At 28.3% G+C, this 27,890-nt stretch overlaps 2 protein-coding genes across 4 annotated transcripts in view; one reads left to right on the top strand and one right to left on the bottom strand.

Annotated features, from left to right (window-relative positions):
• LOC107438417 (CD151 antigen-like) overlaps nucleotides 1–20,758 on the bottom strand; it is a 62,713-nt gene extending 41,955 nt beyond the window's left edge. The window contains exon 1 of one of the 3 annotated variants that reach the window (XR_011637481.1): nucleotides 20,470–20,732. The gene's annotated coding sequence lies outside the window, so the exon portion shown is untranslated. Of the gene's footprint in view, nucleotides 1–20,469 lie in introns of all 3 variants that reach the window. The other 2 variants (XM_016050708.3, XM_071184339.1) reach the window with 2 other exon arrangements.
• A 6,507-nt stretch (nucleotides 20,759–27,265) lies between these two features.
• LOC107438429 (short-chain dehydrogenase/reductase family 16C member 6) overlaps nucleotides 27,266–27,890 on the top strand; it is a 32,967-nt gene continuing 32,342 nt past the window's right edge. Inside the window, exon 1 of the mRNA XM_071184338.1 lies at nucleotides 27,266–27,322. The gene's annotated coding sequence lies outside the window, so the exon portion shown is untranslated. The remainder of the gene's footprint in view (nucleotides 27,323–27,890) is intronic.

The raw sequence follows: 27,890 nt of genomic DNA, 5'->3' as shown, positions 1-27,890 counted from the left end.
GTGTTAAAATCTTAAGTTCTTTTTGCAACTTGTGATATTTGTGTTTGATGAGTCCAAATTCACTTACCTTCATGGAACTGGCAGCGAAAAAGAAGACAATGTTTCCTGGCTCGTACCCCCCAAACATCACTGGTACCAGAGCACCCGTCCAGGAGGTGCACTCAACATTCGGTGCAACCGCAAGGATCAGACGGCGCTTACCAGCAGCCACCTAAAGTCTCTTTCTTTCGAGGGTAGTGTTAAAATCTTCCCAAACTGCCCCAGGTGCCACAACATGCAGGCTTCTCCCCAACATATCCCGGACAGGACAAGAAGGACATTCTAGAAAACCCACTTTTGATGGGTTTACAATACAGGATACATTCAAACTTTAATTAACAGTATGCCAAATAGAATATTTTCACTTATTAAAGCTAATGGAGGTTCCATGAAATATTAACTGTGAATGAAATATTATTAATGTTAAAATGCAAAGGTTTATTTATGATTTATTTTTCGCATGTATAAATTAGATCATATGCATTTATGTTTATTTATTATAAAATATTGCTTAAATTGCGCATATTTACCAAAATGTAACTCAAATGAACATTTAAAAATGTAAATAAAAAATATTTAGTAACTCTTATTCCTTTTTTTAAAATTTTTTTTCTAATAAATAGGAATGTACTTACAGTTAATTTACAGACAGTAGTTCGAACGTTGCAAGGGTTTTCTATTTAAAAGATTTAAAATTTTTGTCTTGTATTTAAGTACAACTTTAACATTGTTATATCAAAGCTATCTGGACAAGAAAGGTATTGTTTCTTTAGTTTTGTTTTCTTTATTTATCTTTTCTTTATTTTTCTTTTCTTTATTTATCTTTACTGTTTTTTTCTTTTCCTTATTCTACTTTCTTTTTCTTCGAATTGAATGAGATTCATATTTAAATGGATAGGTTAATAATTAAAAGTCTATATTAATACAAGTTAAAAATTATACTTTTTATGCATAAAACTCCCTGTGAATTCTCAATCAATGTGCATGAATAAGTACAAGTTCAAAAATATACTTAAATATTAAAACTTTTAAACTATTAATCATATTGTCTTTGATTTCCCATAAGAAATACACAGGAAATATGTATCCCACTTGTATTTCTTATTGTAAGTATATACCTTATGGCTATTAGATCGAAAGTGTAAAACTGTGGTTTTTAAGAGTGAAACCCTTTGCAATTCTTGAACTTTTTGTTCTATTTCATCTCATTCAGTGTAAAAAAAAGCACAGAAAACAATACTTCATTTTCCTATAAAGTATGCTTATAAGGTAAAGATTGTTAAGTATAGGTAAAGATTGATACCTATCTAAATCTTTACCTATCGAGATTGCGAATTTAGATGATTAAATAGTTACGGGCTTAAAATTAAACTTTTTATGCACAGAAGTCTTATATCTTTTTTTCTATTAATCCTGTCGTCTTGGTATCAATTTTATTCCATGATACGTACAAAAACTACACCAGGAATAATACCTTAAACATCTAATATAATATAATAATATAATAACTCACATACACTACCCCACAATAATGGAAGAAACACTTTCACTTTTTGGCCTTTTTTTTTTTAAATTTCCGAAAAAATACCCAGAGCATTATTTTGTGACTTTAGAGTTGTTTAGTTCATACGATTTTTCATACTTTGTAAAAAAATATTTAAGGCTTTCAGAAGTTTGAGCAGCCGAAAATAAATTATGAAAGAAGACTAGTATTTTTAAACACCTTAAGCTAGAAAATAAAGAAATAAGCTTCTAACTTGTATTATTATTATTTGCAACAGTTGCATAAAATTTCGTAATTCTATCTTAAATATTTTTAGAGATATGGACATTTTTATAAAAGGGAGTTTTTTCGCCTTCCGTTTTCTTGTTATAACTCTTAAAATATTCATTAAAAGTAAACCAAATTTTTGGAGCTATTTAAAATTAAATACAATAATTTTGTTTTAAAATTTGAAAAAAGTTTGCTTAAAACTACACAAGATATGAGTATTTAAAGTAATTCTTTTGTACTGAGCATGCACGAATTGTATTTTTCTTTCTGCATAATTTTGTAGTGAATCGTACTTGGCAACTAATGAAAAAAAGTCTTACCTGAATATTTTAAAAATGTAAAAGGTTTCGAGCGATTTTCTATGTAATTTTTGTACTTTTTAAAATAAAGCTCAAAATAATCAGGAGTTTTCCTCAAATTTTAATTTGTAGTATTGGAAATGATCCTACCGCATAAAACTGGGTAGCCAGAACAAAATAAAATTTGTGAAAAACTTCTGACCAGTTTGAGCTTAATTTTAAAAAGTACAAAAACTACACCAAAAATTGCTTTTCATTTATTGACAAATACGACACTACAAAATAACGAAAACAATTTTTTGAATTTTTTTCGTGTATGCGCAGTACAAAAGATATACTTCAAATTCTCACATCTTGCGTAGTTTCCAGCGAACTATTTCAGATTTTAAAACAATATTTTTGTATTTAATTTTAAATTGTTCAAAAAATTACGTTCAATTTTACGGAATATTTTTGAAGTTATAACAAAAATTCGCAGAAGAAAAAAATTAGTTTTCTATGAAAGCGTCCGTATCTCTATAAATATTTAAGCTAGAATTATGAAATTTTATGCAGTTGTTGCAAATGATAATTAAAGCAATCGCTACAAGTTATAAGTTTATTGCTTGATTTTCATCTACGGGGCGTTTAAAATTACTAGTTTTCTTTCGTAATTTACTGTCGGCCCCTCAAACATCTGAAGACTTTCAACCATATTGCAAAGCATGGAAAATCACATAAGCTAACCATCTACAAAGTTACAAAATAGTCCTCTGAGTGTTTTTTGAGAAATTTAAAAAATTGGCGAAAAGTCTATTCCATTACGTGCAACCTCAGCTCCTTTGCAGGCTTATTAAAGTGATCGCCCCTCACCCGCTCACTGACCGCTGCCCCAGTNTATTATATTTCTCTATGAATCAATTGAGCTGATAAAATTTTTTTATAGAATCGGTAGACACATTTATCTAAAGATAACTAAAAGCAGAGTATAAAAATTTTTGGAAAATGTTTTTAGTAAAATCTGATTTTTTTTTCTGCATTTGTTATTTAAAACAGTTAAATTAAATCATAATTTCAATCGTGCATTTTGACAAAAATCTTTGATTTAAATCCTTCGTTTTTTTTTAATTTTTAAGTAAATTAACTTTAATAAAAAATTTATATAGTATAATTTGTTAATATATTCTTAAGGCTGAAAATTTAAAAAAAAAATCCTGAGTATATTGATATTGAAGGTACAGAGAAATAATGAGAGTATAATGAATATAAATTAATATTTGGTGTCCAAAATTGATTAATAGATTTAAAAAAAACTATATGTGAATAAAAATCATGTAAAATTTTTAAATTATGACTTTTCATTAGCTTTATTTTTATTTATATTCATTTTTTTTCATTAACGTTTTTAAAAAGCCGTATATTCAAATTTGATAATAATAATAATTCTTACATAATTTATTCTACTGATCTCGTTCAAATTTTGCATTCTGGCTTATAAAATTATATTAAAATGATGTTAAAATTTGCATAGCTAACATTTCAAAAGTTTTCGTCTATTATTAAATAAAATAATAAAAAGAAATACTTGTAAAAAATTATTCTTATTAAAACGAATAAATGATTGTTAATTTATTATTTTCATGAAATTAGTTCTTGATAAATGAATGTTATAATTGTGTACCAAACTTTTCTCAACTCGCTTAAAAAGTTCGCTAGCTATGGTAAAAACCGTAAAAAGTAAAATTAACATTTCGACCTTTGTCTTGAATAAATTATTGAGACCAAATTTGGCAGCATGCGATCATCCAATATAATTTGAGGATAAGGAATACAAATTCGTTGAATTGCAGATATGTTTATTCAAAGAAGGGACGTTTTTGCTTCTTAACTTAAAATGAATTAATTAATAAGCATACTTGAAACCTCCCCCTCTAACCCATTTAGATTGAGAACGTGAAGATTCAATCATATGATCAAAAGTTATTCAAAGTGTTTTTTTTTTGGGGCACTGTATGTTAACTAGTTTACTCTTTAACGAACATGTTTCATCTATACTCATTTAGCTTTATGTATATTTAAGTAAGCACTTTTAAAACTTATTAAATATGTAGTAAGTGTAAATTATTAATAAAGGGAAACTTCTTGAGACAAGATTAATTTAGAATTCTTTTCCAGCGTTCCCTGATCGAAATTTATTTTTCCTTTCATATTTAATTAATAATTTAGATCGTTTTCTTTACAAATTCTTAAGAATGTTGAACAAAAAGAATTTAATTTATTATGAGATTAGTTTGTGATAATCTTCAAAAAATGTTTCTATTTTACCTAGAAGTATTAAAAATTTTAGTTAAATTATTATTAAACAATATTTATACAAAGCAATATTATTACATTTTATAAGAGCTTTGATTAGTAAGTTTTAAAAAAATCTGATTTAAATTTTAAAAAAAGGAGAGTTATAAAACGAGCTATTTAAATTCGAAAATGACGCTAACTCTTGACTCATTTTCCGACAAGAGAATCCCGAACTCAACTAAATATGAATAATATTTTGATTTGGATTTATTGGGGTCAAGCCCTTCTGCAATTGGGTACTTGCAAAGGAGAAGAAGATCAAAGATACCCACACAATGTGACCTATGTCGTCAGCTCTATAGCTGATCATTTATAACCGTCGTTGAACAGCTGACCCAATTTTGGGTTTACGACTACTTCTACTATGAATATTTCGGGCTTATGTTCAACTCTGTAACCTTGTAATTTTGAATCTAATCCAGAAGACAAGGGAACTCCTGGATACAGCATTAAGAGAAATTTGCCTTCTTGGGGGACTTTTTCGATGGGATTAACCCGTATTTCCATTACTTTGAGAGGAAAACCACGAAAACCTCCCACTATTAACCTGACTGGTATTTGTTGAAATATAATTCTTTCTCGTCTACATCTTCTACTTAACTTAGATTTATTATTTGTTTATGTAATTTAACAAATAATAAATGTGATATATTTTTGTTTTGTGTATCTGGCAATTTCGATTCATAATTTTTTTGTTTATGTTTACGTGGCTTCATGCCTGTCTTTGTGTTAGGAACGAAATACGTAGTGAAAGAATAGAAATCCTTGTGAAAGAATCTTTCAGTAAGAATATGGAATATGCCACTTAAAAGAATCGATACTTGACAGGCTTGGGTTACTCGAAATAGAATGGAAGGAACAGTTGCTTACATAAACAAATACCACGTTTCAACAACCAATAATGATCAAGATACCTACACTACGTCACTTGCAGGTATGGTACCTCATTGCCGAATTACTTTTAAAAATATCATGATTTTCCTAATCCTGGCTTTAGAGTAGAATTTATACGTCTGTCTATAAACTCCACCACTTAATGGGATGTCTGCAAATGACGTAGTGTTGGTATCTCGAGCCTGATTGGTTATTATAACGTGGCTTTGTTTACGCAAACAACTGTTCTTTTTATTCTGTTTCGAGTTCACTTACCTCGTCAAGTGTCAATTCTTTTAAGTGATACATCCTTCACAATGATTTCAATTCTTTCTCTATATAGTTCTTACTTAACACAAAAACAGGCACGAAGTCATATAGAATATAAACAAACTAATTATGCGCCGAATTTGCCAGGTACACAAAACAAAAATATATCACGTGTTACAATAAAATACATAAACAAATAATAAATATACGAAAGAATTATATTTCTACTAATTCCATGTGCGATACGGCGCTGTATCTAAATGACTTCACGTCAACTAGCATTCTAACTTATGTGGAAAAATTTAGTTCAACTTTGACAAGCCATTTTGTTTATTGACTATCAGCTGGAGCTGATGTCATAGGTTCACATGTGTGGGTATGTTTGATCTTCTTCTCAAAGTGCAAGTACCCAATTAGGTATAATATGAAGAAGAAAAAAATACAACTATTTCCACTTCGAAAGTTTACTAAAAATAACGTATATCTTTTAGTTCAATTCATAAACTGAGTTTTAAATATGTTTACTAAATACATAAACTTTGAGAAAACAACAATATCAATTATTTCAGAAGGAACTAGACTAGTACAATTTCAACCTGGGGAGTAGCGACTTATAACAACGCGCTTCATTTAATGTTCATTGGTTGCTGGAAGTCGGGTTCGCAGAAAATGCCGTTTACTGGTTAAATTTAGTAGGAGTAACACAGCCTGTCGTCAGTTTGTAAAGAGCGGTAGGAGATATTTTGTAGCTCTTCCCCATCATTCCCAGAGAATCGATAAATGCCCCGGTATGACCTTGACCAAGGAATGATGGGCGCATGCTTACTTTTATACTTGTTTACATCATCTCTCTCACGAGACACATTCTCATGTATTTATCACTTCAAGACCTGTCTATTGACAGAGTAAATTTGGGTAATAAGTAGGCACAAATAAATTATACCGTTTTGCGATTCAATTACTTTCATCACGCATCTATAAATCTTTGTATGTATTTGTATGAAATATTTTCAAAAAATATTTAAACAAATTTTTCGAATTTTTTTTTTTAAATTTTTAAAAAAATTAAATAAATGAAAACGGTTTTTAATTTGATAGTTCTTATGATTTATGAAATTATGAAATTAAATGTTTTTTAAAATTAAATGTATGAAATTAAAGGATTTTTAAAATTAAATGTATGAAATTAAAGGATTTTTAAAATTAAATGTATGAAATTAAAGGATTTTTAAAATTAAATGTATGAAATTAAAGGATTTTTAAAATTAAATGTATGAAATTAAAGGATTTTTAAAATTAAATGTATGAAATTAAAGGATTTTTAAAATTAAATGTATGAAATTAAAGGATTTTTAAAATTAAATGTATGAAATTAAATGATTTTTAAAATTAAATGTATGAAATTAAATGATTTTTAAAAAATAAAATAATTTTTTTTTTAAAATTATTTCTTATAAACTGGTGTTAAGGAATACATATATTTAAATTTAATGGCCCACACATTTCAATATAATACCTTTCAACCGGTGTTAAGGACACTTTATTTCTAAAACTCATCACCATAAATTTAATATTTTACAATTTCTAGAATGAAACTAGAATAAAAAAATGCAGTACTATAAATTAAATATTTTACAATGGGTGTTATGAAAAATTTAATTGTGGGTAATTTTATTATTTAAGAGTTTGCGTTAAGAAAACTTTAATACGAGTACTTTGTCTTATAAATTAAATATTTTGTAGGACAATACAATTATTATTAAAATATTATAACTATATATAATATATTATAGTTAATATAAAAAATGTTAATTCAAATACTTTGCACCATAAATTAAATATTTTGAAAGTTTTGTTTAAAAAACAAGAATGTAAATAACTTTAACACAAAATTTATTATTTTACAATTAATATTTATAAAACATGAAACCTAATACATAAATGTCATATTTTACAATTTATATTTAAAAGCGTGAAATTTAATAATTTAATATTTAACAATGGGTGTTATGAAAAATTTAATTTGATGAAATTCTATTATATGACAATGGGTGTCAAGGAAACTTAAACACAAGTACCTTGCACTATAAATTTAATATTTTTCAATGGATGTTAAGAAATTTTGTTTCGCATACTTTGTTCCATAAATTTAATATTTTGCAACTAATTTAAAATAAACAATAATTCAAATATTTTTTATTGTACATTTAATATTTAACAAATAATGTTAAGAAAACTTAAATTCAAATACTTTGCATTGTAAATTAAATGGTTTACATTTTACATTAACGAAACTTAATTTCGAAAACTTTGCACCCTATTTTTAATATTTTACTTTTAATGTTAAAGAAACTTGAATTCAAATACTTCGCACTGTAAATTAAATACTTTACATTTTACATGGTGTAAAAAAATTAATTTGGATGAATAAAATCTACCGTTTTCAAAGCTGTTAATTCTAATTAATAAAAAAAACATATTTGGCCACTCGAATAAATTTTTTTAATGTTTTAAATGTGAGCAATTTGAGTCATCTCAAAAACGACCCTATCACGCTATCCTTGAGGTAAAATATAATCCATTCATTTCAAAATGCCCTTTCATTTGATGAAATTTTCAACACATTCATTTGATTTTTAATTTACATTACTTATTATTGCAACTTTTGATTGAAGAATAAAGATAAATAAAACACTTCCTCCAATAGTGCCTTCAAATTAAATAGGAAGAGAAAGTTGCATTGTATGGTTAGAAAACAAAATCAATAAAACTGGTGATGATTCAATTCAGGAACTTGTCTGGAAATCGAAGTTCATTAATCATTGTCAGTTCTTTGACTTTTTTTTCTATCCTTTTCAGCTGAAGGTGGGTGTTTTATTTTATTTCAATTCTTCCGAAACAGAATTATTTTGATGACAATAAAAAACATGGGGTCTTTTTTGACATCACCCGACCATTGTTTAATTAAATAAAAATATTTCCATTTCTATAATTTGAAACACGATGAAATGCTGCACATTATCAGCATTTTCTGTAATTTAGAATCCAAAGTTAAATGACGACATTTTTAGAGAGCTTGCTATCCAGAGATGTACGTTGATAACCGGTGTTAAACAGCAAGTTTAAATTCATTTTTAGATGATCAATGTCCAACTCTGTGGTCATGTAATTCTGAACCCAACCCAGAAGACAAAGGAACTCTTGGATTAAACGATGGGACGAACTAGTCTTTGTGAAGGATTAGTTTGGAAAGAAACTACCCCTCGTTTGTGCTACACTGAGAGAAAAAACCACGAAAACCTCTCACCGTCAGTCCGACAGCAAGGTAACTCCAATCCATGATCCCTTTATCACTGAACATACTTTAGATCGGAACTGTTATCAGTGGATTAGGTGTCGTACCGACCAGTAACGCTGGGCTCCGAGCCTGGATCCCCTCATTTGGAGAGGTGAGCACTATTCCCTGTGCTAACATGGTCTTAAAAATATATGTTTGCTTAGTCAATTAAAAAAAAATAATTTTCAGTGAGTCATGCTTTATATAGATTTATTAACTTATAAAAAAACAGGTTTATTTTTAACAGAGTGAAGATTCATTTGATATTTTCATCTATGACGACTGGGCCGTGATAACCTGGTTGGTAGAGCGCTGGACTCATGTTCGTGAGAACAGAAGGTTCAATCCAGCTAGCCGAAGACTCCCTATGTAGTAAATGGTGACAGGTGCAGGTTAAATTTGTCTGGTCACAAAATCCTTCATGTTCCCATAACAAATTATATATCTGGGGGTACTGGATTGGAGATGGATCGTTCTCTGGTTTAGGTCAAAATTACGATCTGTGGACGAATGAATGGATGGGTCTGCCCTATAAACGGGTCGTATGGAAGGGTCGAATTCTTGTCCATAGATGGCGCCACTGGAAAACAAGAACAATCGTACTTCTTGCCTTAATCGGCTGCGACAACAACAACATCTATAACGACCTTTTTTCGGGCGGGGGGAAAGATAATGTATTTTAAACTACACCATATTCCAGGGCCTGTAATATTTTAAATCTACACACAACTACGTGCAAAAGTTTCAAAGTTTTTTCTTTTATTTTTATTACTACTCATTTCGCGTCGTTATAGCAGCCGTAACAATAAATGCTTCTAGGTACATCACCCATGCATCTTAAGTGATTCTTGCGCAATCATCATAAGCAGAATCAGTAAAATGGTGTATTAATTGGATAGTGTATCGGCACATGAATAAAAGTGAGAATTAGTAAATCAGCTAATTACGAATCAGTGATTGGTCAAGTTATTGAACAGCAAAATCTGTTAATAGTGGATAAAAAGATTCTACAGCTATATTTGTGGTAATGATTGTGTTAAATAACAGTTTCTCTTTATTAAAATTCTCTTAGAATTTCTTTCTCTATGCTATAAACTTTTCCAACGCATTTCTATAAACATTAATGCATTATAATTTATTTGGTTTCATTGATTTCTCAAAGCATCTGACTTGAAAATTCAAATTCTTCAGCAAAAAAAAAGCAATAACTTTTATATTTCGATTTATGAATTGTAACTATTCAACAAATATAGAAATTGATCAAAAGTATCGTTTGGTCACTTTTTAAATTTGTATGTATATCATGTTTATCATGATTGCGTGAAAAACAAACATTTTTAATTTGTAAGTTAGATTATAAGAAAATTAAGTTTAAGTTTTATAATCTCACCCTAAAAGAGATTTTCCCTTGTGAGATTTCCTTCCTTTTTCAGAAATTTTTTTAGACGAATTAGAAATTAAGACGTTTGCATTAATTTATAAATATACAAATTAATGTAAATTAATAAATTAATGCGTTATTTGCAAATGGAAATGTAGAGTTTCCAAATTTTTTTTTTAAAAATTCTTTGTTGGAGAACTTAATTTACATTATTTTTTCTTATTTATACCCGTGGAGTTATTTTATATTATTTTATAACCGTCGTTGAACAGCTGACCTTTTGTTTGGGTCTACAACTGCTAATGATCAACTCCGTAGCCTGCAATTTTGAACCCAATTCAGAAAACAAAGGAACTCCTGGATCCAATCTGAGCCATTACGACTCTTTGAGAAATTATTAAGAAATATTTATTCATGTTTACATTAGCCAGTTTGTTATTCTAAACCCCTTTTTCAATTTGTTCTTTCAACCTAGAACTTTTTATGCCCATCTCGTCAACTAATATTTTATTTAAGAAATGTTTGGAAATTATCAAATATTTGCCATGTCGTTCAGTGTTTAATTATTTTCTCTAAAAAATTAAAGTGCATCAAAAATCTCAGAGACCTTGTCCTTCACAAGCTAGCTTTGGGAAATTGAGTTGCTCACTTATTCGATGATACGAATCATTGAATTGATTCGGCGATTCGAATAACCAAATCATAACTGATTCGAATCAGTAATCCGAATCAGTTTATTCGAATCAATTGCGATTTCAGTTGATTTTATCAAAATGGATTGAATTATAATGAATAATGGTTTCTTTAATTCCATTTTTATTTAGCAGTGATGATATACAAATAAAAGTTTCTTGTAAAACCTAAGAAATTCTTATGCATTCTTTATTAAGAACTTAAGATTTTTCAATTGAAGAATTCGATGAAATCAGATAAAAAAATAAATAAATAAAACATTTCTTTTGTAGTTCCTTAAAATTTACTACAGTTAAAAGTATTTATACCATTTAGTAACAATATAATTATACGAAAGATATAATAAGCATATTTATTTACTTGAAGGAATTCATTAATGCGAGAGAATAATAAAATGTTTTTCTATCGACATTAGTTTAAAAAAAATAGTGATAAGCAAGGAAACATTGTTTGAATTTTTTAAAATTTTTTTAAGCCTTTGATTTTAATTATGTGATTCGCAAATAAGTCGTTTAGATTATGTTATTCGAATCAATAATCAGTCAAATCATCAAAATGAACTGATTCTATTGATTCGAGTCATCAAAATGAACTGGTTCGATTGATTCGAATCATCAAAATGAACTGGTTCGATTGATTCGAATCATCAAAATGAACTGATTCTATTGATTCGAATCATCAAAATGAACCGGTTCTATTGATTCGAATCATCAAAATGAACTAATTCTATTGATTCAAATCACTTTGATGATTCGTTTTGCCCAACTCAATTGGAGAATACTCAAACATTTTCCTTTAAGCATATGGGGAATACACAAATTTCTTCATCACAAATTTTTACATTACCTGCAACATTGCAGGTGCGCATTCACTAATGTAAACGGACTATTGAAAGCATGGATGATGGAGCTGGGTTATCATGGATACAATAAATATTTATTGTGCGTGACAGAAACTCGTTGAGTGTCTTTCCATTTATCATTGTATTTCTTATTCAGTGAAACCTCTCGGGAGTGACACAGTGAAATGATCGTTGATGGAGGTTACCTCCATTCACTCATCGAAGGTACTAAAAAAAAGGCTACTATATGATTTTTCGTAAACAATTTATAATTTTAGTCAGAGTCATTTTCTGAGTGTGGTAATGCCATTTCTGTTGACGGATCGAGGAATAAAATTGAACGTCTATAAAAATGATATAATAATGTGTAAAAACAAATTTACCAATTATAAATGTTTTAAATAAATAAACAAATTACGTTTTCTGTTTTAGTTTGCATTTGATTTCATATCATAAAAATTAGTTAACTTCAAAAGATGAGAAGAGGTTTGTTTGTTTGAGATGGTTGTTTTTTCTAAAAAAAATAAATTTTTTTAAATTTAATTTTCAACTCTAAAATTAAATCATCGTCTTCAGTCCACTCTTACTGTCTCATGAAGTTAACAATCTCTTTCAGAGATCGTCAAAAAAAGGCTCTCTAGATAAGAGTCACTCACAAGTATTTTAAATATATTTAAACCTGCTTAGTGAATATCATTTATTTTGATATTTTCTAGAGCTTCCTCCTTTTACCTTTTCAGTATTTGGTGTGGAGTTTTTCCCGGTCACTAGGAGAGGTTCTGATGATCTCTCCTGAAGGTTTTCTTAAACGCGCAACACAAAGTCTACGGAAAAAATTCCGTGCCTTCCTTAAGTAGTCGTAAATAGCGTTATCGTTATGATACTTTATTAAACGATACAAAATATCGTTATGATACTTTAATTGAACGATAACAATTATAATTGAAGAGCCCATCGGTTAAAATATGACATTTATCAGGGAAAATTCTTGTTTTCTTGTGATCAATATTGGCAACTGTTCTATTTAAACTTCATCTTGCAACTGCTTGACAATATTGAATTATCAAAATGCATAAGCGATTGAGATGGCAATTGGTGTCGCTACCTTTCTAAATAATTGATTTTATCTTAATTTATGCGCAATATGAAAACAAAAACCATTTGAATATTTTTCATATCCTTACAGGAGGTAGCTTATATAAATATATGCATGATGCATAGGGCAGTTCAAATGTTACGTAAACACCGGATAGTTGGGGGAGGGGGAATGGGTGGTTTGTTATATTTTCTCACAAAGGGAAGAGGGTTATAAGAAACGCTTACGTAATACATTAAAACCTCTTTGCTTTCAATTTCTTCTTAAACAAAATAATAAAATTTAACAAAAAATTACTCGAAATTTTTTTCAAATTTGGAATAAAAGTTGTATTTGGGGGAAAAAAATTCTTCCAAAAGTTACAGAGGTCAACAGTTGTGAATAACAAAAATTTCTTAAGAATATTTCATTCACAATCTCATAAAATGAATTAAGGCGTAATGCAAAGTTACATCTTTTATTTTTAGTACCCCTTGGCAAAATGGGTATTGTTTTGGGTTTGATGGCATGCGCACCTTATTTCGACGTCATCACACTTTTCAACACTGTTGAAGAGTAATAGTAAACAGTGCTCATGCGTCGCCATTGCATGCGTTGCTATGGCAACCGCTGCTGTTTGATATTTTTTTTAGAATTCTTTTTTTCACTTTTAATTTTGTTATGCATTCAGTTGGAGAGTTTATTTTTGAGATATGGGACCGGAGAGTTCCCATAAATACTTCTTGAGTTGTGAATTTCATCATTTGAACGATATTTTAGTTTTTATTGTTTTAATTAAGAATCAGAAATTCATTACAATTCAAAGAGTTACCAGTACTAATTTAGGTAAATATCACAAATAAAGAGGGTCTCAAACTGATTGCACGGTCCCAAAGATTAGAGCTAAAGCAAGAAAAAAAAACGATGCCAAGGCCTAAACTTACCGAAGCTGAAAAAAGCTAAAGCCAAAGAACGTAGACGGGAAAAAAATTGGACATCAACCATATTGCCAATGGGTAAGTCTAAGTTAAGTCAAAAGGGAAAGTGTTAATTTTTTTTCTCGTAAACATGGGAGGAGGTTATGACTTGCTTTTTTTTCGGTGACAAGACAATTGGACGAGTCTAAAATGGCCAAAAATATGTTTACGTAATATTTGAACTGTTGTTATTGAAAAGTTAATAACACAGAATGAATAGAGGAAAAACAGCACCATTTTCGGAAAATCGTTGCCTTGCGGTTACTCAGAAATTTGGATTACCTCGATACATTTTAACTTATAAGACGTCGGGGGGAATGACCTTTACTTATGATCCCCTCAATTCTAGTCATTTATTGAGTATCAATCGGATTTTTTTCAGTCACTCGTTTAAAAATGATACATTTGCGTGTCGAATCATGTGCCGCTTTCACAGTCACGTTTTTCAGAAGCAGCTTATTAATGAGTCCGAATGAAAGGGCGTGTGTGTTATTGTAGAAGTGGGGGGCGGGGATATATTCCCCATAGCGACACAAGAGCACGCGACAACATTACGACTTTGAAAAGAACAAAATATACACCAGGCTGTATAGTCACGGTCATGGCTAATTTACCCTTTAATAATGATGTGAAATAATCGTCTGCTACAATGCCACTCGTGATTAAAAACACAAAGTTGGTGGGTAGATGGGAAGATTTTGGTACATTTCATTAAAAAGTGTGACTCAGCCCTATATCGATCGATAATAATAATTACATTTGTTGGAATAGTGAATACCTAATCCGCTTAAAATGTGTGTTTTTTAGTATTATATGGCTTCCGTGCTGAAGCTTAGTTGGAGAAAATAAAGAAGAATGAATCTTTTATAAAAATATAATTCTATTGCGGTATGAAGCGTGGAATTTTTCTGATGTATTATTTATTAACCTATCGATTTTCAATAGATAGGTATATTTAATGATTATTAAAAAAAAGACACGGAAATGAATTTAGTTGAAATTTACGACTTACGTTAAAAGTTGACGTTGAAAGTTGAAAATATACTAATTTTAAAAATTGCATAGTAAATCATTTGAAAGGGGACACCATTGTGTAACACCGCGGAATATAGAGGGGAAAATATACTGAAATTATATATACTGTCATACAACTGAAAGTGAGTAAGTCAAAAAGTAAGGTTTTTCATATTTCTGTTTGAATAATAGCGAAATAAGTAAATCGTTAAAACATAAATTAAAAAAAAGAAACAAAAGAATTGAAAATCAAACTTAAAGAGGGTCCCTACCTATATGTATGACTTATCATGTATCTATATTCGAAGAGGTACGTAATATCCTCATATATATTGCACCTTCACATACAAGGATCGAATGAAATCGGTCGAGTCGTTCTCGAGAAATCAAATTTTAAATTTAAAAAAAAGTTTAGAAAAGGAAACTAACTAAAAACAGAATGATTACTTTCAAGTTTTCTTTTATCATTTAAAATAACACTCTTTAAATTTATGTTCAAGTTTATGCACATTATAGTTAAAAAAATGTTCGACCATTATTAAATAAAATAATCATAAATAATTATTAAAAATTATTGTTTGCCAGGAAATATCTTTGGATTAAGAATCTTGAAAGAAATTCTTGTACAAACGGCATACTACGTCAAAAGTAAAATTAACATTAAGGGGTCGAAATTTTCGGCCAATCTCCTAACTTAACTATTGGGACTACATTTTCCTGATTGCAGCTATTTTGAATTGGAACAGCTACCTAATTATTTCCAGACTGGTAAAAAAAAGACTTGCTTATTCAGTGAAAGTAAGTTCTTGGTTCTGATTTTGCAAATTAAAATATCGACTAAGATAAAGGTTATCCTTTCGAACCATTGAAGTTGAGTCAAAGTGCGTGAAAATCTGATTATTAGACCAAAGGTTATTTGTAGTGTACACTTTTTAGTTTTGCGCACTGTACATGGAAATTATAGTTTTCGTTATTTATTTGTTTATTTCTTTTTATTCTTATTCGGCTACCATATTAAATAGAATGACCAAACATCAAATCTTTAAATTTCATCTATCTGTTTTAATGATACATGATATTAATTGATTGATATTGATTTTTTTTAATGAAAAGTGGCAATATTTACAGATTATGAAAAATTTATATTAAAAATAATCTTAAAAAGTGTTCCAAATGTACCTTTTATAAAGACATTAGGGAGATTTCGCAAATATACACAAGCTCAAGTAATTTCGCATGCGCACTTTTACTGCGCATGCCTCTGTTTAGGTAAAATGAAAAAATATCACGCCCATGAAAAAATATCAAACTTACATAAGTGAAAATAAGAGATTTTGAAAAAAAACCGCAAGTTAAAAACGCTAACGTAGTGGAATATCATTTTAATTCTGACCATAAAATCAAAACAAACATTTACAATGGATGCCGACTATTTTTTTAAAGCTGTGGCATACGATTCAAAATGCTCTTTGCTCTACATAAAACTGCGGATCTGTGAACAGAAAAATCGGGTAGATTATAGGTTAGGATGAATTCAGCGATAAAGAATGCAGCTTATTATTATTATTAATATTTAAAAAAGTATTATTGAACTTCAATTGATTATTTAACTTCTTTTAACTAAACTGTATATTTAAAATAAATAGTTATAATTTTGAAATAGCGAAAGTATATCTAGTTTCTTATGGAACTAGTGCTATTGGATAACCATAATGTTAAACAAAAGCAATAAAATTATTTTTTTATTGAATGAATCAGCGGTTGTAAGGTCACACGATTCGTTCCTAAATTTCATCCATACATTTCTTCAAACTCGCATTTCATGTTCACGTTTTTAATTCGATGGTAGGCTTCAACAGGAAACAATATTTAACAGCTATAAACAACGTGCTTGTAGATTTGTCTTTGTAGGGTAAATCACGCCAACTTAACGTAAAGATACGTAGCATCTAAAATAAACGCTAGAATGAGGAGTTGTTTCGATGGGAATGTATGGAAGCTAACGTAAAAGTGCGAAATCTCCCTATTCACAAAACTCTTTGGAAAACTAATATTTTTAATGGGCGTAAGCCCGGTAGCAGAATTTACGGAGTGAATCTGCAGCACTGCCTCTGTAAATCCAAATTTGTCTGTCACCTCAACTCAGTCAGGCAAAGGTTATTATTGCACAAAATTCAACTTAAGCTGGGAATATAAGCAATAGCAAATAAAAAGTCCTTTTCAAAACGATTCATAGAGACTTTATGATTGTGTTAAATTTAAGTTGAATTTTATTCGCATGATTCTAAAAGAGATTGGAATGTTATCAAGTAATTCCTACACAGCTATCAAGTAACAGAAAATAAAATTAATTACTTATTTGTTCTTTGCGTCGTTCTTCAGAATCAGCTTTTCAAATTATATTAGAAACAAGTTTAGAGATGTTTAAAAATAACTTGCAAAAATTTTCCACCATTTATTTGTTTTCTTTTTTAAAAAGAAAAAAAAAACTTAGATAAAAAAATAATCTGCAGTTGCTGTAATAATCAGCAGCGCCCACTGCTGTGTTGAAGACATGCTCTCTTCCGGGGAGCGAATTTACTATCCAGCAGCTTTTAACGACTCGCTTTTTTTTCTGAAGAAGTTTTTATTTCTTTAAAAATATGTTACCTGAGCTAAAACAATGCCAAAAATCAAAAAGTGCTTTATTAAAAAGAAATGCTAAACAAAGGAGTGGGCAGCTGTATTGGAAAATCCTTATCGGGGACGAAGTTAAGAAAGTACGTTTAGTAAACAAGTTAAGTAATTACTGCTTATGATAGTTAAATAGCATTATACACTAGCAGCGCTCTATACCTCGTTGAAATATCAATAAGATGACGTACAAGTATATTGGAACAATTTTCTTATTAAGAATAACAATAAACCTTTACACTTTATTCTATTGTTGCTTTTTCATGCGCATTGCGCAATTCTTAAAGCAATGGTAATATCAAACCTGTTTTGATCCATTTCCCTTGTACTCCTCTTTTCGAAAACTCATAACATTCAGATTGTAATTACTTCTCTAAACGTCCCAAAAACTAAATAATAAAGTTATAGAACATTTTGATTTACCATTATTTCCATAATATTTTTTTCCAAACATAAACGAATACAAACATATTAATTAAAAAATAATTGTTAACATTTAGTTAACAACCTATTAATATTAGTTAATTAAATATCAATTAAATATTATTATTATCATTTATAATGAATAAATTATAATTAAACAATTATAGTAATTAATACTTTAATTATTAAAAAATATATTAGTATAGTGTTATTAATCACTATTTGTTTGATTATTTAGATGTATTTTTTTTATTTAAATGTATGTTTGGTTCTCTAATTCTTCGTTAAAGCACTTACATGAGCAAAGCGAGGATCACTTTCAAATTCAAATGTATTTCCTTAATATCTATTAGTTTATTTAAAATCTACTCTTTTTAATCAATTTTTTTTCTTTATTCGTTTTCATTTATAACTTTATTGGAAAACCTGAGGCATAAAAATAAGTTGACACAAACGGAAACAATGCTCTTATAGCTCTTTCACCGTCTTCTACATTTAAGACCTAATTTCTATAACTTATTTCTTTTTATGGATATCTTTAGTTCTAAAAAAATTCAGTTCAAAAAATTCATCTCGTAAAACATCAAAAAAATTTCAACGGACATACGGAAAAAATAATAATGGGTTGTGAAATTAATTTAATTTCTTATCACAAGAAAACAAGTTACAAAAAAGTCAGCAATTACTAATTGAAAATATTCAGACTAACTTCCTTGTAATTATGAAATCAAAATGAATCACTGCAAAAGAGGTTCATTTTGGGGAGGAAATCAATTGTTAGGGATAATAAATTCCAAAAACTTATCCGAATTGTATCACAGAATAAGTATTCAAAAAATGATCAATTTTCCATACATATATATAAGTTCAAAATGAATTCTTTACATTTTATTTCCTGTTTTTACGTGCTATTTTAACTTATTGTGTTCTATTTTATTTATTTGTTGTCATTTTTGTGAAAATTTTTTGAGTGCTCCTCACACTATTGAATTGATATATTTTGCTTTGGCTATATTGATACAATATTAGAGAGCACTCTTTTTTTCAGATATAATAGTGTGGGCTGATGAAATGATTACATTTTTTATTTTCCGGATTTTTTAAAAAAAATTTATTCTTTTTTTTCGGATTTTTATTATTATAATTTTTTTTCCAGTTTTTTGTTATTTTTATTCTTATTTTTCTTTTCCCCCCTTTTTTCATGTGTCTGAAATTTTCCTTTGTTTTATCTTCATTTTGAACTTATTTTATGAGTTCTATTTACTTGCAGCTTATGCACAATAAATGAAACTTATTGTTTTTCTTTTCTTTATATATTTATTAATATATATTAGTATATAAAACTATATTAGTATAATTTTATATACTAATAATATAAATAGTATAATTTTATATATAAAGTATAATTTTATATACTAATAATATAAATACAGTCAATTCGCTATAACTCGAAGTACGATAACTCGATTATAACTATAACTCGAGTTTTNTTTAAATTCCTTAACAGAGTCCTATCAGATTCGAGTTATCGCGAATTCACTGTATATATCAGTATATATTATTATTTTTCTCAATTTTCCTCGTTTATCTCTCATTTCTTTTATTATCTTTTGTCTATATAATTATTATTATTATTTTAATTTGTAAATCAAAATTTAAGACATGTTTTTATTTTCTGAAGTTGCGTTGAAGTGACAACATTTCTGTCAATTTAAAATTTCAAAAAATAATGATCTGAAAAACAATATTAAATTTTAAGAAATACGCGATACACAGAATATACAAAATTGCAATAGTTTGGAAAACTCCATACTATAAAATAAAACTTCGTAATTCCAAGTTTGGATAATTTCTTAGAATTACGTCTGATGAGCGTTTATTATTGAAGTTCATTAGTTTGAATAACTCATGATGAGCAATTTTAGTATGGTTCATTTGCTCGAACTACCCATGATGAGCTAATTATCATACACTATCATTTGTTACGATGATCTATTATCAAACGCAACGTCAGAACTCCTCGTGATTAACATCTTTTTTGGAATGATCATTTTTGAAATGATGAGCTATTATCCTACAAGACCATTTGTTGGAACTCTTCGTGATTATCTTTTGTTTTGCATGATCTTTTGCTAGAAGTTCTCATGATGTTATAATTAATACTTATTAAATGCAGTTGTTACGCATGATCATTTGTTTAAAAAAAAATTCTATTTACAATAAACACGATAAAAGTTGATGGTGAACTTTTGTTACGCATGATCCATTTGTTAGAACTCTTAATGATGAGCAGTTGTTTCGCATGATTATTTATCATGGAGAGTTACAAGTAATGACCAGGTGATATAAAATACTCTATCAGTTGTTGTAGATATCTTATTCATCAGATAAAAAACATTTTTTCTCAACTTTAAAACGCACCTATTACTTTTCCCGCAAGCAATTCAAAACAAACATATCACCTACCTGTTCCTTTTAGTACCAAATTTGTTCAGGTATCCAAAGAAAAAAGTATCCTAAATCTTAAGACATATTATTCATTCTTTTAGGATATATCACAAAGATATCTGAATCCGAAGCACAAAAGCTGATAGGGTGGTGCAGAATTTTTCGATAAAAGTTTTAAATCCAGTAATAAATGATGCTGAAGATGAAGATGAGGATGAAAATGTTCTCCTAGAAATATTCTGGTCATGCGCACCACTTCTAACCACTGCTGGTGACCGTTTGGAATAAACATCGAACTCACTGTTTTGGTTCGAAATGCGCCTGCGCTCAAAAGGGTTAGGAACATTTAAGAATAAATCGATCCAACAATTTTTTCCCCTCGCTAAGCATAGAAATAGGGTTGCTTGTGGTTTAATTGACTTTTTTTCCTTTATCTTTTTTTTTTCTTTTCCTTTTTCAGAGTTGAATAAAAGTAGCCGGAAAGTACAGGGCCGGATATTGGTTCCGGAAAACTCTCCTAAACTCGTGATACCCATTAATAGTGATCGATCATTTCGAGAGGTTAAGTACTCCATAAAGTTCAAGAACTGACAATTATAAGTAACAAACAAAGTTAACGAGGGAAAAGTAGAAAAGTACGAATGTGGAAAAAGAATTTTAAAAATAATTTTTTTTTTTTTACAGAAATATTTTTATGACTATGTAAAATTTACAAATGCGATTGCTTTGCGATTTTTGAAACATTATAAAGAACATTATAATTTAATTTAGACATAATTGTTAAATAAGTAGAACATACTGTTCTATATGGTCTACTTACTATACACCACGTTTTTGTGAATTTATCATTATTTGTTGTAAAATATTTTTTATCGTGTCACTCACTATCGAAACATTAATTATTATCGAATTTCTGGAATCATATAAAAATTTAAGGGAAAAATCCAAAATTTTGCTGTTACTTTTGAATTGTCGAATCTAACGTAAGTTCTTTTTAATATGCTTTGTTCCGTGTTTTGTCTCTATATATATGAAAAAAAGTATTTAGTATCCGAAAACATAGCAAAAAAGATAAAAATGCGTAATATATAGCCTCAATGTATAAGACTAATATGAAACAATTTAAAACGATATTATTTTAAAAGGATTTAATGTACTAAAATATTTAGGAAAGTCTTTAAAATAAGCTTTAGGCTTGTTTTAGCTACAAAAATTTATATTTTCTTCCTTTCTATTTCGCCATTGTTTTGTAGGCAGCTAAAATGTTCATAAGAACTTGTGATGATTATGAATTCAATTATTTTTTATATAATTTAAAAAATACGAAACAGTTAATCAAAAAATTATAATTTAAAAAACATCTAAATCAAAAATCATAAATAAATCTAGAAGATTCATTTTTCTTTCCGCAAAAAGAAAAATTATACATAAAAAATGTTTTCATAATGCAAGTTTAGATTTATTTTCCATTTCAGATATTATTTTTCATTCATTTTTGTAGAATTAAACGAAAATATTCAAAATATTTTTTTTTAAATAATTTGAAACAAAAATCTGAAAAATCGTAGCGATTTTTTATTTGTTTATTCTAAACCAAAATAGAAAATATCAAGAAATGCGTATATTTGACCTAAAAAGCTTATGTAGTAATCGAAACATTGAATTATCAAAATCTTTTAATTTGGTTAGAAAATGTACAATACGAATGTTTTGTAATTAATGTTAATTATTTCGTTATTTGGAGATTAATATTTTCTCAATCATTGAATTTCAAAATCTTTTAATTGGATTATAAAATGTGTGATACGAATTTTTACAAATTAACGTTGATTATATTGCTATTTGGACATTAAATTTTCGTCAATTATGTTGTAATCTAAACATCAAATTATAAAAATCTTTTAATTAGGTTAGAAAATGTACAATACAAAATTTTCTAAATTAACGTTAGCTATTTTGTTATTTGGACATTAATTTTTCGTCAATTATGACTCATACATTTTACATAAAACAGTTAAATGAATTCTTGCATAAACTGGTTATCATATTCACCATCATGTTTTTTTTTAAAAAATCTAAAATTTAAATTACTANAATATCAAGAAATGCGTATATTTGACCTAAAAAGCTTATGTAGTAATCGAAACATTGAATTATCAAAATCTTTTAATTTGGTTAGAAAATGTACAATACGAATGTTTTGTAATTAATGTTAATTATTTCGTTATTTGGAGATTAATATTTTCTCAATCATTGAATTTCAAAATCTTTTAATTGGATTATAAAATGTGTGATACGAATTTTTACAAATTAACGTTGATTATATTGCTATTTGGACATTAAATTTTCGTCAATTATGTTGTAATCTAAGCATCAAATTATCAAAATCTTTTAATTAGGTTAGAAAATGTACAATACGAAATTTTTTAAATTAACGTTAGTTATTTTGTTATTTGGACATTAATTTTTCGTCAATTATGGCTCATACATTTTACATAAAACAGTTAAATGAATTCTTGCATAAACTAGTTATCATATTCACCATCATGTTTTTTTAAAAAAAATCTAAAATTTAATTTACAACAGTTATATTTTATAATGAGATAGTTAGAATTCATACATTTTCCGAATTTTTTTTAATTTTATTAAAAAAAAATTATTTCCATAATAGTTTGTGTTAAATATTTTCATAATTAATACAGACTATTTTTTCAATATTTTAAAAAAGGCGAGTTTAATGGCAACACACTTCACAAAAGTTTCAGAGTTTATTGTAAAAAAATTTATTATAAAAGAAATTATTCTAAGAATTAAAATTGTTATTTTATAAAAAACAATATTTTGTTTATTGTAAGCATATACTAAACAAAAAAATAAATATTTATATAAAGGAAATATAGAAATGAGCAAATTATTATATACATAAAAACCAAATATTTCATTTAATAAATAAATTTTGTTACTTATTTATATTTTTATTTTTTGAAACATTGCGCTACAATCATTTAAAATCCAACCTTAATTATTTTAGAGAAATTCTTAGAAAAGATATTTTTACATTTGATGAACTTTGAATTTTGAGTCTTATGCCATATTTGTTTCCAACCAATGTAACTCACAATTTTTTCTAAATATTTAGAAAGTAATGTCTAATGAACGCAATTACATCTTACTTGAATATACAATTACATATTATGTACACTATCATGTATGTTACAATATAATTTCATATTACTTAGTGCTTACTTATATGTATGCACTTTAATTTCAGAATTATAATATATTTCATTTACATTATATTATAATTATCAAATTAAAATACACTTTTTTTCAATAAAAAGTAATGATTGAGTGATAAAATGAAGCTAAACTATATTTTTATGTATTGAAAAAAAAAACATTAGAATACTGCATTCGAAGTTCTGTAATTAGTACTAAAAAATTGTTTATATTTCGATGTGATTCGTCAATAAATTTGACCCTCTATGAATTTCACGATAAAAGTTTTGAAATGTAAAAAGAATAACGCTTCGATGACATGTTTTCATTCCGCGTTGTATTGTTTCCTGATCATTTTAAAGAAATCAAATTAAAATGAATGCTCCTGTTATTAAAATTAAAAGATATTTTTTTATAAATCCATCCAATTTAAACAAATAAAATAGACATTGCTCTTGAAACAGTCACGTGTTTTGGAGATTGAGAAACTGTAACGGATTACAATTTTATGACAAGGAAATCTCCTTACTTTGTCTCACGCTCCTTTCCTTTGGAAGAAAGTATTCTTTAATAAGAAAAGATTTTGAATATGACCTGCGATTTTTTAATCTTTTTTTTTTCCTCAGAGGCGAATGTCATATCAAGGTAACCTACCTGATTAATTAAATTGTTTAACAAGTTACCTCCACAAAGTGTGCGGAATTAAAATCGAATTTAATTAACATAAATGTAATTGGAATTAAAATAAAAACAATGACGTCGGAAGTAGATCAATTGGCTCTACAATAAATATTTTGAAAAATGAAGCAGGATTACATTCATATTTAATATTAAAAAAAACTAGCGATTCCTTCTTAAAAAGGTTAATGTTCCTAGAAACTTGTTAAAAAATTGTCAGAAAATAACAAAACGCATAAAGTACATACGGTACAATATTAGAATAATACAAATACAGTAATGAAATACAAATAAAAATATAATACGTAAACGCTAAAAAAACTTGAACAATAAAAATCATTCTTAAGAATTCCAATTCACACAGAATAGGCTACAATAAATTACATACTATACAATATTAGAATAATACAAATACAATAATGAAATTCAAATAAAATACAAATTAAAATAAAATACGTAAAAGTGAAAAACATATGAATAATAAAAGTAATTTTTAAGAATTCCAATTCACGCAATGAGTATACATATCACAATGCTCCGCAATAGAGATTTAGCCCTACTATTCACCTCAAACTGGTTAAAGAAGAACAATACTGCAATTTTTTTTTTTTTTTTTTTAAATAAAAATTTTGGGTATGAGCTCATAGGTGCCATTACTGTTGGAGAAGTTAGGGTATTTCCCTCTCAGAAATATTAAAGGCACCCGTGATATTTCAGAGAAATAAAAAAGAAAAAATCATTCATCTCCGTTGTTTAAATATAGTTGTTACTATGAATGACAGAAATGGGCGGTTGTTGACTTCCACCGGTGAATGTTGACAATCACATAGTCGCTTTGGTATATGTCCGAAATACTACTGTTTGTCTACGATAGGTACTCTGCCAGACATTCGTCTGGAGCTGTGGCGGTGACTATGGTAACGAGGTATGATTATTTCGTGTAGGGATGCGTGCTCCCTCTTGGACTGGTTTCGGCGAAAGAAAAGGAGACCTCTTCATCGAAGCCACCCTCCCTAAAATGCCCTCTTCTTGTTTCCATAGCACCAGACTGCCGCAGACTCAGTGGCTGTCAGAGTACCTATCTTAGACAAACAGTAGATCCAGTTAAGTGCCACTGTCCGGTATACCATACGTCAATGTTTTTTTAAGTTCAAGTGCCACTGTCCAGTATTCATTTAACCGGTACTGATGTTTTTCCTAATCTCTCCTCAGCAGATATTAAAATATCGAATAAATATAATAATATCAACGAATAAATTAATATCAAATCGGATATAACAAATATTTCGGAGATTCTCTTGATTTCGGTTACTTACGGTAACATAGTTAAATTTTTAAAAAAAATTATGAATTTGAAAAAAAATAAATTTATAATAATTTAGCAAACAATTAGTAAAGATAAGAAAATTGTGTTTTTTAAATGTGAAATTTTGAGGCTTATTATAGCTGTGTATGTTGCTCCTTTTTACTTTAAATTAAAATGTTATTTAAAATAAAAATAAGTATTAAAATATTATGTTCTTACGCAATAAGTAATGCAATAATGTGGTAGTTAAATATTATATTGCAACAATTTAAATTTCAGAGAGACACTTTTCGATGTTCCATCATAAGGTTGGGTCAGGGCNACTGATGTTTTTCCTAATCTATCCTCAGCAGATATTAAAATATCGAATAAATGTAATAATATCAACGAATAAATTAATATCGAATCGGATATAACAAATATTTCGGACATTCTCTTGATTTCGGTCACTTACGGAAACATAGTAAAATTTTTAAAAAAATTATGAATTTGAAAAAAAAAAATTTAATAATTTAGCAAACAATTAGTAAAGGTAAGAAAATTGTGTATTTTAAATGTGAAATTTTGAGGCTTATTATAGTTGTGCATGTTGCTCCTTTTTACTTTAAATTAAAATGCTATTTAGAATAAAATAAGTATTAAAATATTATGTTCTTACGCTATAAGTAATGCAATAATGTGGTAGTTAAATATTATATTGTAACAATTTAAATTTCATAGAGATACCTTTCTATGTTCCATCGTAAGGTTGGGTTCATTTCGTCCCTTTCTAATATTGGACACCTAAAACGCCGAGGGGTCAACTCTGTGACGATTTATTCCGTCTGTAATGGTCATGAACTGTTCCCTAAAATGTAGATCCATCAAAGAATGACGTCAATTTCAAACCTGAATTTCTTTTTTTGACACCATTGACCATGAACCCCGAGGAAACAGCTTCTTGATTTCTCTATCTAGTTTCCACTATCCAAAATTCATATTCCATGTAGAAAACATCGCCATTTTGTGATAATATGGTGTTTGTTAGCTGTTTTCACCAGCGAACAAGAGATTTCTTAAGGAAAGAAGAAACCAAAACGATTTTCCGAACTATACTATCTTGTTTCCTCAAAATCACCTGAATTAGCTTCTTAATTTTGTGTTAATTAAGAAGCTAAGAATTTAAAAAATATATTCTTGTCATGTTTATTAATACTTTGATAACATGGAATATATTTCCCGTCAAGATAATGAAATTTCTTAAGGAAAGACGAAGGTATAAATCGTAAATATAAGCAATTGCAAAAAATATATCAAATTTTGATAAGTAACTATAATTTTTTCCTTGAAACTTATTTTAACTCACGTTTAAGCAAATAAAAGCCAATTCAAGATTCATAATTGTATCAGAAAATAATATTAACAGACTATTTTTTTGCGTTGCAGATCAAAAATTTCGACTTTATTAGGACTGATAGCATCATTTTTTTTTTTTACACGGAGGAAATGGATGCTTATTGACAGGCTCTCAACATACAAATCATCATCGAGATTACGAACTAGATATTTGACTGATAAGTTAACTTATCCCTCTACCTTTGAATACTCGAATTTAAGATTTTTATTTAATTTTTATTCTTCTCAAACTTCTGGCGCTTGCTACTCAAGCTTTCAGCTCGGAAAGGTGAAGTAAGTTGCCATTTTTTTAAATATTCAAATTTTATAAACGTAAATATTTCCTATTATAATAATAACTGTTCTAATGTATTATGTTATCGTGAATGGCTTAAATAAATAAAGAGAATGTCGACTTTCACCGGTAAATGTCAACCATCACATAGTCTCTTTAGTGAATGTCCGAACTATTTGTTATATCCGATTTGATATTAATTTATTCGTTGATATTATTATATTTATTCTATATTTTAATATCTTCTGAGGATAGAAGAGGCGAAATATCTGCGTTAGGAGAACCGGGCAGTGGGAATGAACCTTAAAAAAAACATCAGTGTACGGCATACCGGGCAGTGGCACTTAACTGGACCTAGTAATATATTTCGGACATTTCCCAAAGCGAGTCTGTGACTCTCAACATTTGCCGGTGGAAGTCAACAATTACCCATATATGTCATTCACAGTAACATATGGGTAAGAATAGAATGGGGTAAGACCGGATGATGAGTTAAAGTCGGGTAGTTAATTTACAATCTAGCGACTTTTAACGAATCACTCCTTTTTTTTTGGGGGGGGGGGGGGG

The sequence above is a fragment of the Parasteatoda tepidariorum genome, chromosome 8, assembly GCF_043381705.1.
Source record: "Parasteatoda tepidariorum isolate YZ-2023 chromosome 8, CAS_Ptep_4.0, whole genome shotgun sequence".
Lineage (NCBI taxonomy): Eukaryota > Metazoa > Arthropoda > Arachnida > Araneae > Theridiidae > Parasteatoda > Parasteatoda tepidariorum.
The sequence above is the reverse complement of the archived record's forward strand: the minus strand, read 5'-3'. Positions and strand labels throughout refer to the sequence as shown.